This window comes from Ovis canadensis, chromosome 20 (assembly GCF_042477335.2).
Source record: "Ovis canadensis isolate MfBH-ARS-UI-01 breed Bighorn chromosome 20, ARS-UI_OviCan_v2, whole genome shotgun sequence".
Taxonomy (NCBI): domain Eukaryota; kingdom Metazoa; phylum Chordata; class Mammalia; order Artiodactyla; family Bovidae; genus Ovis; species Ovis canadensis.
The window spans coordinates 32,586,841-32,599,671 of record NC_091264.1 but is presented as its reverse complement, the minus strand read 5'-3'; the positions used below and the strand labels follow the sequence as shown (position 1 = coordinate 32,599,671).

At 56.1% G+C, this 12,831-nt stretch overlaps 1 long non-coding RNA gene across 1 annotated transcript; it reads right to left on the bottom strand.

Moving 5' to 3' along the window:
• Positions 1-4,295: 4,295 nt before the first annotated feature.
• LOC138426010 (uncharacterized) lies at positions 4,296-9,523 on the bottom strand. The gene is made up of 4 exons (XR_011251483.1): positions 9,453-9,523; positions 7,773-7,876; positions 6,707-7,194; positions 4,296-6,257 (listed from the first exon to the last, which is right to left on the bottom strand). It is a non-coding gene; the product is annotated as an uncharacterized lncRNA (long non-coding RNA).
• Positions 9,524-12,831: the final 3,308 nt, after the last annotated feature.

Here is a 12,831-nt window from a genome sequence, read left to right as displayed (position 1 = left end):
GAATGGCCGGATTGGGACTCCCCCAAAGCCTGCAGTCAATTTCTGGTCATACCACCAATTAGCTCTGTGACCTGAAACTTGTCACTCACTCTCCCTGAATCCCCATTTCCTCCCTGGTTGAATGAAGGGGTTGAACTGCATGATCTGGAGCTCAGTTCCAGCTCTGACATTTTAAGAGGTTTCATCAGGCTAAAATAAGCAGCAGGAGGCACTCTGTGGTTGGGAAAGGGCAGCCTGGGATGTGCGTGCGTGGAGGCCGGGAGGCTGCCGTGGTGAGGGGGTGTAGAGGGCTAATTGTGAGTGCATGAGCTCAGCTGGGGGTCACTTTCTCCGTTTCGTGCCCACAGCTGGCAGTGAGTCACTGATGGGTCATCAGCCACGACAGGGCTGCCAGAGACAGGGCAGACGCTGCGTATAGATGAAAGACCCGTCCAACCTGGTCCCAGCCTTGGGGGTCCCAGGTGGCTGCGTGCTCTTCCCAATTCCTGTCTAGCTGCTACTGCACCCTTCTAGGAGGTGCTCCATCTGTCTCCCTGAGCAGAGCACCCCTTCCCATCCCAGCTTTGCCAGCCATGGCCCCGGTGCTGGGTGCCCTCTGTGTGGCAGGGGTGGGCTAGTGGCAGATAACACATGGTCCCTACTCTTAGGAAGCCCACAGGGGTGGGAGGTGTATCTAGGCACGGGCTGGGCACATGTCTCAGGCTTCTGAGCTTGCCAAGGTAGGGGACTCAGAGTCAAGGTGCTGCCCTCTGCCCATCCCTAGGCTCTGCAGACCAGGTCATTGGCCAGGGGTCAGGTTCCTCCTTCCCAACCACAAACTCCACTCTGAGGAGGAAGCTGTTGGAGGGGCCCTCGACCTCAGGTTAGACTCCTGTCAAGGGGTCATCCTCTGGGAAAGTGGCCCAAAGCGGGTTCTGGACGGTGGCCTCCTTGGAAAAGCTGGGAGGTGAGGAGTCGGGGGGAGCTGCTCCCAAGACGCCTCTCTCCGGGCCTCACCGTATCATTCAGCACCACACGTGTGGCGCTGCTGGAAGGAACAAAAGCGCACTTTCTTCCACGTGCACGTGTGCGCACGTATCTGTGCTTCTGCAGACCCTTGTCAGTACAGACCAGCTGCACGTGTGTGTGTGTGTGTGGCAGGCACTTGCCTGTCTATGTGTGAGGAGTGTGTGAGCCTGTGAGTTGTTCTTGTCACTGGCTGGCACCACTCTTTGCCATTAGTAACATCGTCATTCACGGGGGCCAGGTCACCAGAGCCTTGGAAGAGGCCCCACCCGACCAGCCTTGCCCAACAGCCACAACCCGTGGCCCATTTGCCCCCCGGCCCCCCTCCCTGCATGCGGGCTCCTTATTCACCACCCCACCCCCTCACATTGCTGACCAGGCAGCCGGGCAGGACCCCCTCCTCTGTCTTTTACTCTGCCTACAGCATCTTTGGCACTGGAGCCACCCCCTGGCTCCCTCCTCACCTCCTCACTTCCCCTGTCATCCCTTCCTCATCTGTTCAGACTCAGCATAGACACGGACTCCTCCTACAGGAAGCCCTCCCAGATCTTCCTCTTTGCCCTCAGACTGTAGAACCTAAGACGGCACACCCCACGTGGAATTTATCATACGGTTTTTAGAGACTAAAACTCAGTACATCTTTTTAAATGAATGATCTCTGTGGGCTTCATATTTTTTATCTGTAAAATGAAAATAATACTATTTGACACCAGCGTGCTGAAGAGGGAAGTAGATGATGAATGTGAATTTCCTGTCACTGTGCCGGACATTTTACAGATGCTCTTCATGTCCCTGCCCTTGAACGTTTATGGGTACATGTTCTTTTCTGTTTAAAAACATCATACGTTTTCAAGGCCTTTGGCCCCAAAGCACAGCTGGCTTCTTGCAGCTCAGGTCTCTACTGGAATGTCACCTCCTCACGGAGACATCCTTTGATGACTCTAAACAGCCCCAGCCACCCAGCACTCTCTGCTCCCATGGTTGTCTCCTCGCGACCTGAACTTGATTCCTTTGTGACTTGTTGAGTTGTCACTCACTCCCTAAAACATGTGCACCACGAGGGCAAAGACCTAGGCTGACTCTTCTGTTCCTGGAACCCACAGTGTCCAGAGCCATGCCTGGCACATAGCGGCGATCCTGGAGTTTCCAGGGCTCAGGCTGTGAAGTCTCTAGGGGACAAATGTCAGTGTGTGCATGTGTGTGTGTGTGTGTGTTAGTTGGGATAGAGGATGGGGAGGTAGCTCGGAGGTGGCTCTGCCCCATCCCCCATCATAAATCCCAGGGAGGTGGACTTGGGGAGACATCTATGTTCCCCCCACATGCTCTCTGGGGGAAATCAGGAACATGGACACTCCAGGACTGCTTGGGGTATCAGTGGGCAGTACCTACTTTACCTGGTGACTCCTGAGCACAGTCCATCTGCCAGCTAGGAGGGACAGGGCTGCTTCTGCTGTTCCCCACTTTGCAGGGACCCTCCCCACTGCTCTAAGCCAGGGCCCCAGACCCAGTCCTGCCTCTTATCACGCCATTTTCTTCCCTGTGTGGTATCTGCTCATCTTCTCATTCTCCTGTCTCCAGAGTCTGACAGGTCTGCTCCCCACTGCATTCTTGCTGGTCACCAAATCCTCACACTTCCAGCTTTGGGGGTGCTGGGAGGCTCCCTGTGTCTCCTGTAGTGGGGAATGCTACCCCACTGGGGCTCAGCCCCCACTCTGTCACTCTGGCCCTCATCCTGGGGCTGGCGAGAGGGATTCCAGAGAAAGGCTGCCAGAGGCTTCCCCCTCCTCCTATGCCTGCTGCCCCTCCTGCTTGGGGAGGGCACTCAGTCCCTACCAAGACTCTGGCTCAGAGGGTTTGCATGGACCCAGCTTTGGACCTAGGCCCTTGCCCAGCCTCAGTGGTGTTACCTTGTGTCACAAGGACTCCCCCTACTGGCTCTGCCCCCACCCCGACCCCCACCTTGTGACCTCTCAGCCCTGCTCCCCACACCGGGGCGGCCCCCAGTCCCAGCCTCATCCCCAGTTCTGGAGCTCGCAGATGTGGCAGGGCCCCAGAATGTTTGCTCAGGGGATTTCAGGGTTCAGAGGTTTGTGAAGTGTGCTCTGTGGAGTGCCCTGGAGCCATTCTACATGCACACGTGTGTGTGTGTGTGTGTGTGCATGTGCGTGTGCACATGTGTGTGATGGATTGAACCCTGGGGCTCTGGACCCCCACTCCTATTTTGACCATAAAACTCCAAACTTTTTCAATGTCACCAGTGGAGACGCCGCATAAGTTACTATTTAAGTAATAGGATCCATTATTTTTTAAAAAGAAAGGTTCGCAAACCATGAAACCTAGAGCAAACTCATTTCAGGTATGGGGAAACTGAGGCCCAGGGAGCAAAGGACTTCTCAAGGTCACAGTGGAGTCAGTGGCAGGGCTGGTACCATACCAGGCTGCCTGGCTCAGAGGCTGGTGTTTTTGCCAAGACCAGGCCGAAATGTCCCTCTCAGGAGGTGGCAGGTGGGGGCCGGGTGCCAGGAAGGCCTCGTCCAAAGAAGTGCGTTAAGGTCACAGGCTCCCCACCCCTCGGGCCCCTTGTGAAGTGCCTGGGAGAACAGTTGCCCTGGAAAGGTCGCTCAGTTCTGAACTTGAGGCTTGAGGTCTGGGAGTGGAAAGGGGTGGGTGAGGAAGGAAGAGTGGAATGGGGTCGGGGACAGGGGTTCATCTTCTGGGTCAGTCATGCCTCATCCCTAAATTAAAACACCACTAATAAATCACTTCTTATTAAAACAACAACAACAACAACACCACCAAATGCCCTCCTGTCATTCTGAGACTGCTTCTCCATCCCCTACCCCCCCATCCCCGTGATCACTCTGACAGTCCTCCTCAGGAAGATGAAGGCACCCCCCCACAGTGCCTGTCCCAGTGGAAGCCGCCCCTCGCCCCAAGCACCTGACTTCCAGGCAGAGGAAGCCGGTGGCAGGCATAGAGGGGGCTGGGTGGCACTGAGGTGATGACTTCAGGGCTGGGAAGGCTGTGAAGAAGGGGGCTGGCATTTCCATCTCAGGAGTCCTGTGGAACCTCCCCCTACTGGCAACAGCAGGAATGGCACCGTAGGGGGGCTTGCAGCACCCCCCCCCCCCACCGCCCCGAGTCTCTTCCTAGTGGACGATGGGCACCTGGGAAAACGCTATGGAATGAAGAGTTGTGTTCATCCTCCTCCTCTAGCCCCTCACAATCACCAGCCTCGGCTCCCCCGCCGCCCCCAACACCCCTGTCCTTTAGAGACTACAAGGACTGAGTTATTCTTAGTAGGTTTCATTCATCAAAGCATGACAAACGGTGTCCTGGAAGGAATGCCTGGGAGCAGCTGAGAGCCAGAGGGGTTGGGTGGGGTGCAAAAGCCTCATCTGAGGGGAGAATCCAATGCCTTCAAAGAGCTCTAGACTGAGGGGAGCCATGGCCCTGCCCTCAGGGAGCTCCCTATGACAGAGGGTGCTACTCCCGCACCCATTCATTTAGCCCTCAGTGAAATCCCAGTCTGAGTCAATATCCTGCCCTCAAGGAGCCTGCAGTCTGATGGCAGAAAAATACCATGTCACCCCTGCTGGAAAAGATGTGGTGCCTACCCAGGGCAGAGATTGACATGCAAGATGAAAAACCGGGCTGCCAGAGGGGTTCTCAGAAATATAGGCAGCCACCACCTGTGGGGAGCCTAAAGAGGGGGCTGGAGGGACACTCAACTCGGCATGCTTAAGGAGAAACATGCAAGAACCACGAAGGGGCAGCAGCGCCGACTGAGATCCTAGAAGATGAGGGAAGATGTGAAGGCTCAGGCCGGGTGGGCTGATCTAAGCCAAGATCTCAAATGCCTTTGGGGACTTAGTCTGGCCACACTTGTCTTTGCCAATGAGGAGGGCAGCCTGCACTGTCATAGGATCTTACGTTCAATATAAAAACCACATACACACTGAAGGCCAAACAAAATCTCACTAAAGGTTAAACTTGGCCCAAGGCCATGAGTTGGCAACCCCTGGGCATCAGGAAAGAATTCCTGATAGAAGAGAGGTTTGAGCCTAGTTTGGATGAAGAGGCTGACAGACAAGTTGCTCCCCTCAAGTCCTGGCCACCAGGCTTGGATTCTGTGTCTTCAGGGCCTCCTCCCACCCTTCCTGGGATGAGAGACTTGAGCCACTCTTCACCAGTTCACTTGCGACCAACTGGCCACAGCTAGTCGTCTGCCAATACTCCCAGTCTGTAATGGGGATATCACCTTTCTTCGCAGAAATGCAATTCCCCTGTTAGGAGAAGGAGCCTGTCCGACTCTTTAAATGAGCTGATCTGAAAGTTCTGGCTGGGTGGCCTTCCCTAAGAGCCTTACTTCTCTGAGCCTCATGTGCAAAATGGGATATTATTGCCCAGGTGCCCTACCCACCCCTGCCCCAAACAGTTAACTTTCCAATGGACCTCAATGGAGAAAGTCCTGCCCCATTCCCCACTCTCCCAGTCCCTTCCAGCAGAGATCTCAAACACTGTAGCCTTACAGAAGGGGAGGGGCCCCTTCAGGCCTGGGGTCAGGTTTCCAAGTCCTGCAGCTCCCCATTCCCCATCCTAGGTGGGGTCTCCTAGCTCTCTCCTGGGACCAAGGGTGCAGTCCCGCAGGGCGGCAGGAGGCTATGGGAGGGGCCGAGGCGAGCACTCTTGGGGACAGGGGGCGAGGGACAGGGGACAGGTGACGGCGGTGTTCCAGGACCGGGGAGGGACGGCCTAATTATGGCGCGTTGGCCCAATGCCACTGAGAGCCGCGGAAGAGAGCGGCGGTGGGTAATCAGAGCGCATTAGCAGCGCCCCTGAAATACTGTAATTTTTCCGCGCGCTGCGGGTGTGTTGGCGGAGGTGAAGCGATGCGGGCTCGGCTCTGAGTCAGACTCGCGGAAGCCCGGGTGGGGACGCAGGGGACGGCAGAGGCTGCAGAGAAGGGACTCTTGCCCGGGGAGGCGCCGGCACTTTCCCCGGGCGAGGAGCCACCTGTCCCGGGGCTGCTGGCGGAGCTTCCCCACTTCCGAGGACACAGTGGGCGGGGCCTGGGGCGGGGCGGCGAGGGGGGTGACCAGAGCCTCGTCCCCCCTCCAGGGGGCGCTCCTAGGTCCTGCGGCTCTTTCCCCAGCTTCGAGTCCGGTCCCCTGCACCCAGCCATGTGGCAGGCTCCCTGCGCGCAGGTGGACTGAAGGAGATACTGATGCATCGCGCGAGGCAGAGGCCCCCTGAATTCGGCCAGAGTCGGGCCAGTGAGAAGAAAAAAAAAGTCAGAAACATCAGGAAGGGAGTGGGAGAAGGGAGTTGAGGACGTGTGTTCCAGCAGAGCCCTGAAGTCAATTCTAGGGGAGCCAGAGGGGAGCGAGCAGGGGGCTGAGGCTGGGAGGGGAGTTTATTTATTAGCCAGATTAGCCAGTATTAATGGCGGAGCGGTGGTGGCCGGCTGCGGCCGGGGACATAGCTGGCATAGCTGGCATAGCGGCGGGGCCTCCCGCGGCGCGGGGCTCAGGCGGCTTCAAAGGGGCTTAAAGAGGCCCGTGGTGGCACTGCCACGGCCCCGCGGGGGAGGGCGTGGGCGCGGGCGGCGGGGGAGAAGGCTGCTATTGTGCACCGAAGGATTAGGGATCTGGCCTGGAAGGAATTTTAAACTGCTTCGAGCCGGCGCCCCAGGACTCACCTCCTTCACTGCTCCAGGAGCAGGAAGCACGCTCAGATGTTTACTTCCATTTCCATGTCTGTGTGTGTGTGTGTGTGTGGGGGGTGTCCTCCTGCCCTCGGACTAGGGGCATCTGGGGTTGTCAGCTTTGGCAAATAACAGTACAAGACGTTCAGTTATGTTTGAATTGCAAATAAACAATGAATACTTTGTATAAGTATACCCCATGTATTATATGGGATATACTTATACTAAACAGTCATTGTTTATCTGAAATTCAGATTTAAGTGGATTTTTTTTTACGTCTTGTATTTGTTTTTCTAGCAGTCCTAGAATCACCGAAATGTCTAGTCTGCGTCTGCAATAGATTGGGGGCTTCCTAAAAATGCAGTGGGGCTGTGTGTCTCTCTACCTTGGGATGGTACGTTTTCTGAAGCCAGATGCTGTGTTTCATCTTTCTGATGGAGTTCTGATGGTAGAGTGCATATTTCCATCACAGTAGAAGCTTCCTGAGGACAGAGGCTGAATTTCAGATTGGAGCTTTGAGGTCAACGTTTGTGCCTTTATCCCACTGCAGGTTCCTGAGGCGGGGTCTTCGTGCCTCCTGGAGAGCAGGTCTCATCTCTTCTCTTCCCAGCACGTGGAGGCCCCTCCCCCTACTGGTATAGCGTCCTGCCTACAGGGGGCGCTGGGGGCCCAGAGGACTGAACTGCAGCTGGATGGGTCCTGTTTCTTGGCATTCAGGGTTGCAGGTTCTCTAGAGCTGAAGGACCTGGGGACTTGGAGGGTGGGTCTTCATTCTGTGTGGCTCTCGAACTGATCCTGACCCCCCTGCCTCAGCAGAAGCTGTGCCCAGCGTGTGGGAGAATATCCGAGTCTGGTTACCCACAGTTTTCTGCCAGGAAGGGGCAGGGTGGCCCTCAGTGCAGAATGGCACTGCACCCCTCTTCTCTCCCCATAACCACTGCTGCCAAGCCTCTGTTGTCCATCAGCCCCACAAACCCCACCACCCAGCCTTTGCCTGTGCTGTCCTCTGTAGCAGCACCCTCTCTTCCTGTCCTTGGGGACAGCTGACGGCTCACCACACCTCCTGGATGCTCTGGCCTTCAGCACGGTAGGTATGGCTATGTAGGATGCTTGTGCCTGGCGGTCTTGTGGTGAAAAGAGACCTCTATCTCCGTCTTCACCAACCTGGGCCACAGAGGGGACAAAGGTGGGGGTGGGGCCAGATGGGAAGGTGGGGGGACCGTAGGTGGAGGGGACACAAGAGGATGCCTCTGCCACCCTCTCCTCCCCCTCCACCCCCACTGTCGCCCCTTTCCAAATCCCCTTGTCCCCCCGGGGCCTCTGAACTCTTTTCCCTTGAAGCTCAGGGAAGCCCGGGAGAAGCCGTTTCCCACGGTCACAGCCTCAACCACCCCCACCCCCTGCTCCTTTGGCCGCAGCCACCTCAGCCTCTGCAGAGCACAGCCTGGCCTGCTCCGTCCCAGCAGGGCCCCCTCCTTGATCCCGGGAGCCTGCTGCTGTGAGTGGCATCATCACCCCACTCCTCAGGCCGCCCAGTCATCAGGTCAGCAATTAGCTACTTCCTCCTGGCTGCATGAGGCTGCATGAGGCCACCGAACGTCACAGCCCCTCCCCCTGACAGCCGGCAGCGGGAGTGCTGGGGGGTGCCCCCACACTTTGTAGTCTGTGCCAAGTCCTGGCACGACCTTCTCCCCCCCACACCCCCGCCCCTCACCACAGTCTACCGAGCGCTGGGGTACTGAGCCTTTCATCTGGGGAGCCCGGAGCTCCCCCCGTTCCTGGGGGTGGGAGAAGCCATGCTGCGGTCTCCCCCCGCCCCCACCCCACCCCGAGTCGCCCCATCCCATTGGGTGAGAACATGGCTGCTGTCTGGGTGGGGTGATGCCTGCTCAAGGGCACCGCAGTCCTGAGTTCCTGAGTGAGCGGGTCTGGGCCTGAGACTCAGGTGTGCCTGTCCCCAGTCACAGGCGGTTTTCACCAGGCTCTCCCCTGGGCCGGGGGCTCTGCCGAGGATGGTGGCGGTGACCTGGTAAGCGGGAAGCGGTGGGGCGGCACCCTGTGGACACCCACACACGTGGGGGGCAGGCTCTTCTGAACCCCCACAGCGGCTCACACACCTGCACCAGGGCACACTCACAGATGCAGCCTGCAGCCATGCCCCCGGGTGTCCCAGGCAGGCAAACCCACCCGGAGGTACGCCACACACCCCCTTCTCCTGTGTGCACACAAACCAGCCGACATCCTCACAGACAACAAGCTCACCATCACACCAAAATGAAAACCAGGACCCTACAGAGGAGCCCAGGAAGGTAGGATGAGAGACCACCACCAGCCCCTCTCCCTCCACGGATCCTACCCCATGGGCCAGGGTTCTTTTTGGGGAAGGGTGGGAAGGGAATGTAGTGGGCAAGTGGGAGCAGCTGTGTTCTGAGTTTGGAGGTGGGGGCTGGGGATGGATTTCCAGAGAGAATAAGAAAGTTCCAACAAATATAAACAAATGTGTGGCATCTTAGGCAGATCGTCTAACTCCCTGGGGCCTCAGCAATTGTATCTGTAAGATGGGGATAATGAGGGCCCTCTTTAAACTTGGTAGGGAAGTTTAAAGGAGGTGACTGGCTCAGAGAAGACCCCCAGCCCACATAACTGTTGAGGAGACCCTCCCAATGTCCTGTCTCTGGGTGGTGGTTTTGCCTACCAGAGCTGCCCTGGGGAGAGAAGCAGCTTTCATCCGGGGCCTTACCTGACCATGTGCTCACCGCTGGCTTTCTTCACTTCCTGGGGTCCAGCCCTGGTTGTGTGTTGGGCCTGATGGGTCGCTGCTCCGGACTGGCCTGAGGGCAGGGCCTGGGAGGGGCTGACTGACTGCCCCGCCCCTACTTGACTGGCCCAACAGGTAGCTGAGTGCTGGCTTCCAGCCCAGGGAGGGGATGAGTCAGCCCGCACCACCCCCATCCAGGCAAATGGGGTGCTGGGGATGGGAGCTTGGGTGGAGGGGCCTTCTAGGAACGTTCCTGGAAGAGGACCTGGGAACCACGCTGCTGCCTGGAGCCACCGCCTCGACCTCCCAGGCTGTACCCAGCTCAGCAAACACCCTTGTCTTTGCTTCTCACAGTCTTCCGCCCTCTTGACTCATGGGGCCGCCTTGCTACCTTGCCACGTTTCTCAGCCCTTCCAGAAGGTTGTCCAAGCCATGGACACAGGGCACACATACATACATGCTCTTGTACATGTGTCCACAGCCACATAAGGACAACCAGACACACGTTTCCACAAGCATTCACACATACATACTCTCACTCTTCCCTTACACTATGCACACCCACACTGACACGCAGTTTCACACACAAACTCATGTACACCACACACAAACTTGCAGAGTCATAATCACCATTGTGGGTTGAATTGTCCTCCTAAAAGATATGTTGACATCTTAGTCCCCAGTCCCTTCAAAGGTGACTTTAGTTGGAAACAATGCCTTTGTAGATGTAATCAAGATGAGATTTGACTGGATAAGGCCCCTAATCCAATGACTGGTGTCCTCTTAGGAGAGATTTGTAGACACAGAAATAAGGAGACCCACAGGGAAGAAGGTCACATGATGATGGAGGCAGAGATTGGAGTGATGCGGCTCCAAGCCGAGGAACACCAAAGACTGCCTACACCCACCAGAAGCCGGGAGAGAGACACTGAACAGGCTCTTCCTAGAGTCTCCAGAAGCAACCAGCCCCGCCAGCGCAGTGATTTGGGACTGTGACCTCTTTTATTTTTTTATTTTGGCTGCACTGAGCAGGTTGGGGGGATCTTCGTTCCTCAACGAAGGATTAAACCCAGGCCCTTGGCAGTGAGAGTGTCAAGTCCTAACCACTGGGCCACCAGGGAATCCCCTGGCCTTCTTAATTATGAGAGAATAAATCTGTGTTGTTTTAAGCCACCAAGTCTGTGGTAGTTTGTTATGGCTGCCCTAGGAGATGAACACAATCATACATTCACACAGTCACGGTGGCTCTGGACGCAGGGACGAGGCGAGTGGAATCCCTCTTGGAGGCTACTCTGTCTCTGTTCTCCTTCCCCTGTGACTGGTCCAGTGGATGCAAAAACGTTCATGGCGCCAGGCAAGAGATCAATTATGTTTCCTCCCTCCTTCCCTCCCTGGAGTTCTTAACAAGGCATTCCCTTTAAAATATGCTCTCAAGAATGGGCAGCCATGGTTATGCGCCCCAAAAGACATGTCTAAGGAGGCTGTGGCTGCTTTAATGTTATGAATTAAAAATCGGAAACAACCAAACGTCCATCCACAGAACAGATCAATCAGTCGCGGCATAGCTAGTCAGTGGGAGGCTACTCAGCCATGAAAAAGAAAGAACTCGTGTTGCCGAAACAACATGGGTGACCCCCACAGACCTCATGTCCAATAAATTGGGCCAGACACAAAGAGCGAATGCCCCAGGAGTCCTTCTGCATGAGGTTCAAGAACAGGCAAAGCTGATCTGTGGTGAAACAAGTCAGAGCAGTCACCTCTGTCTTGGGAGGACGGTGCTGACTGGGAGGGGCTTGAGGGAGCCTCCTGGGGGGCTGAAATGCTATGTGCTAGGTCTCGGGGGTAATGACATGGGCATACACACACATGCACAAGTTCACCAAGCAATACCCTTCAGATTTGTTAATTTGAGGCATGAATCTTACACCTCAATTAAAAAAAAACTAAATTAAAAAAACTGGATTGGGACTTCCCTGGTGGTCCAGTGGCTAAGACTCCACACTCCCAATGCAGGGGGCCAGGTCAGGTCAGGTCAGGGAACTAGATCCCACATGCTGCAACTAAGAGTTTGCAGGCTGCAACTAAAAGAAAAATATCCCTTCTACCGCAGCTAAAGAACCCACATGCCACACGAAGACTGAAGACCTCGCATACTGGAACTAAGACCCAGTGCAGCCAAATAAATAATTTTTTTTTTAAACTGGGTTTCCGGGAAGTCAATGACCAGCATCACTGCATCGGATAGCATCTTCTGGGGTGGGTGGCTGCAGAACCTGCCTTGTCCCCCTGTTGCACTGCTGTCCTTGGGCCTGGGGTCCCTTGTGTGGCTGACTTACCAGGATATTTGACTATAAACCTTGAGCCTGGGGAGGCTCTGGGGTGTCTCAACAGCCCAGACCCTCCGTAGCTGACCCATGTCTGGGTGGAAATGGGTGTGCAGAGATCGCACTGCAATCTGTTTCTCAGATTAAAGACCAAATGTTGTGATTTCTTCTACAAAAATCCCACATTGAAGAAGAAGAGCTATCTTTTCATGTAGCTTTTGCTCTCTGCCAGGCACATACAAAGTATCTTTGGGGCGGGTGCCACTGTTGTCATTTCACAGACAAGAAAACTGAAGCTCTGAGATGTTGAGCACTCTCCCAGGGTCACACAGGAAGCTCAACGGAGGGGATTTGGCATGATAGCTCTGTCAGACTCGGGCTCCCTGGGGGTGCAACTGTGTCGCCATCTGTGTGGGCTCGGGGGTCTCTACGAAGGAGGGGTTTAGGGGAGGATCTAGCTTTGAACCTGACTCACAGCACACACACTGCTCTCCTGATGTGGCGGGAAGGGGCTGCTGCCCCGGCCCTTCTGCTGCTCCTCACCCTGGCTCTTACCTCTCAGCTCAGAGCTCTGCCCTTAGGGGTGCCAGAGTTGGGGATCATGGATCAGGAGGGTGAAGGAGGAAGTAAGGGAGGGCATGGATCAGAAGAGCCTGTTCCTTTGGCAACTGTCCCAGAGTCAGCGCTAGAGTTCCCCATCCCTCCCCCACTTTCTGGCATGGCCCACTGGGAGGAGTCAGGACCACCCAGCTGAGCCGGGTCAGAGCCAGGCAGAATGGCCAGCCGGACCCTGCTCCTTGCCAGGAGGACCAGTTGGGAGAGGGGCGTCATTTAAGGATGTGCAGGAGGGCAGCATGCAGGGCGGCCTCCAGCACCACCCAGGACCTGCACTTCTCACCCGCCCACGCCTTGCCAGCAGGAGCTGGGTCATATGATGGTGAGGAGGAGGCAGGTGTAATAGGAGCCGACATCCTCCTGGCTTGCCCTGTGACTATATTAAGGTCTGTACCTGGTTTCCCCTCTACTCTGCCCCTAGG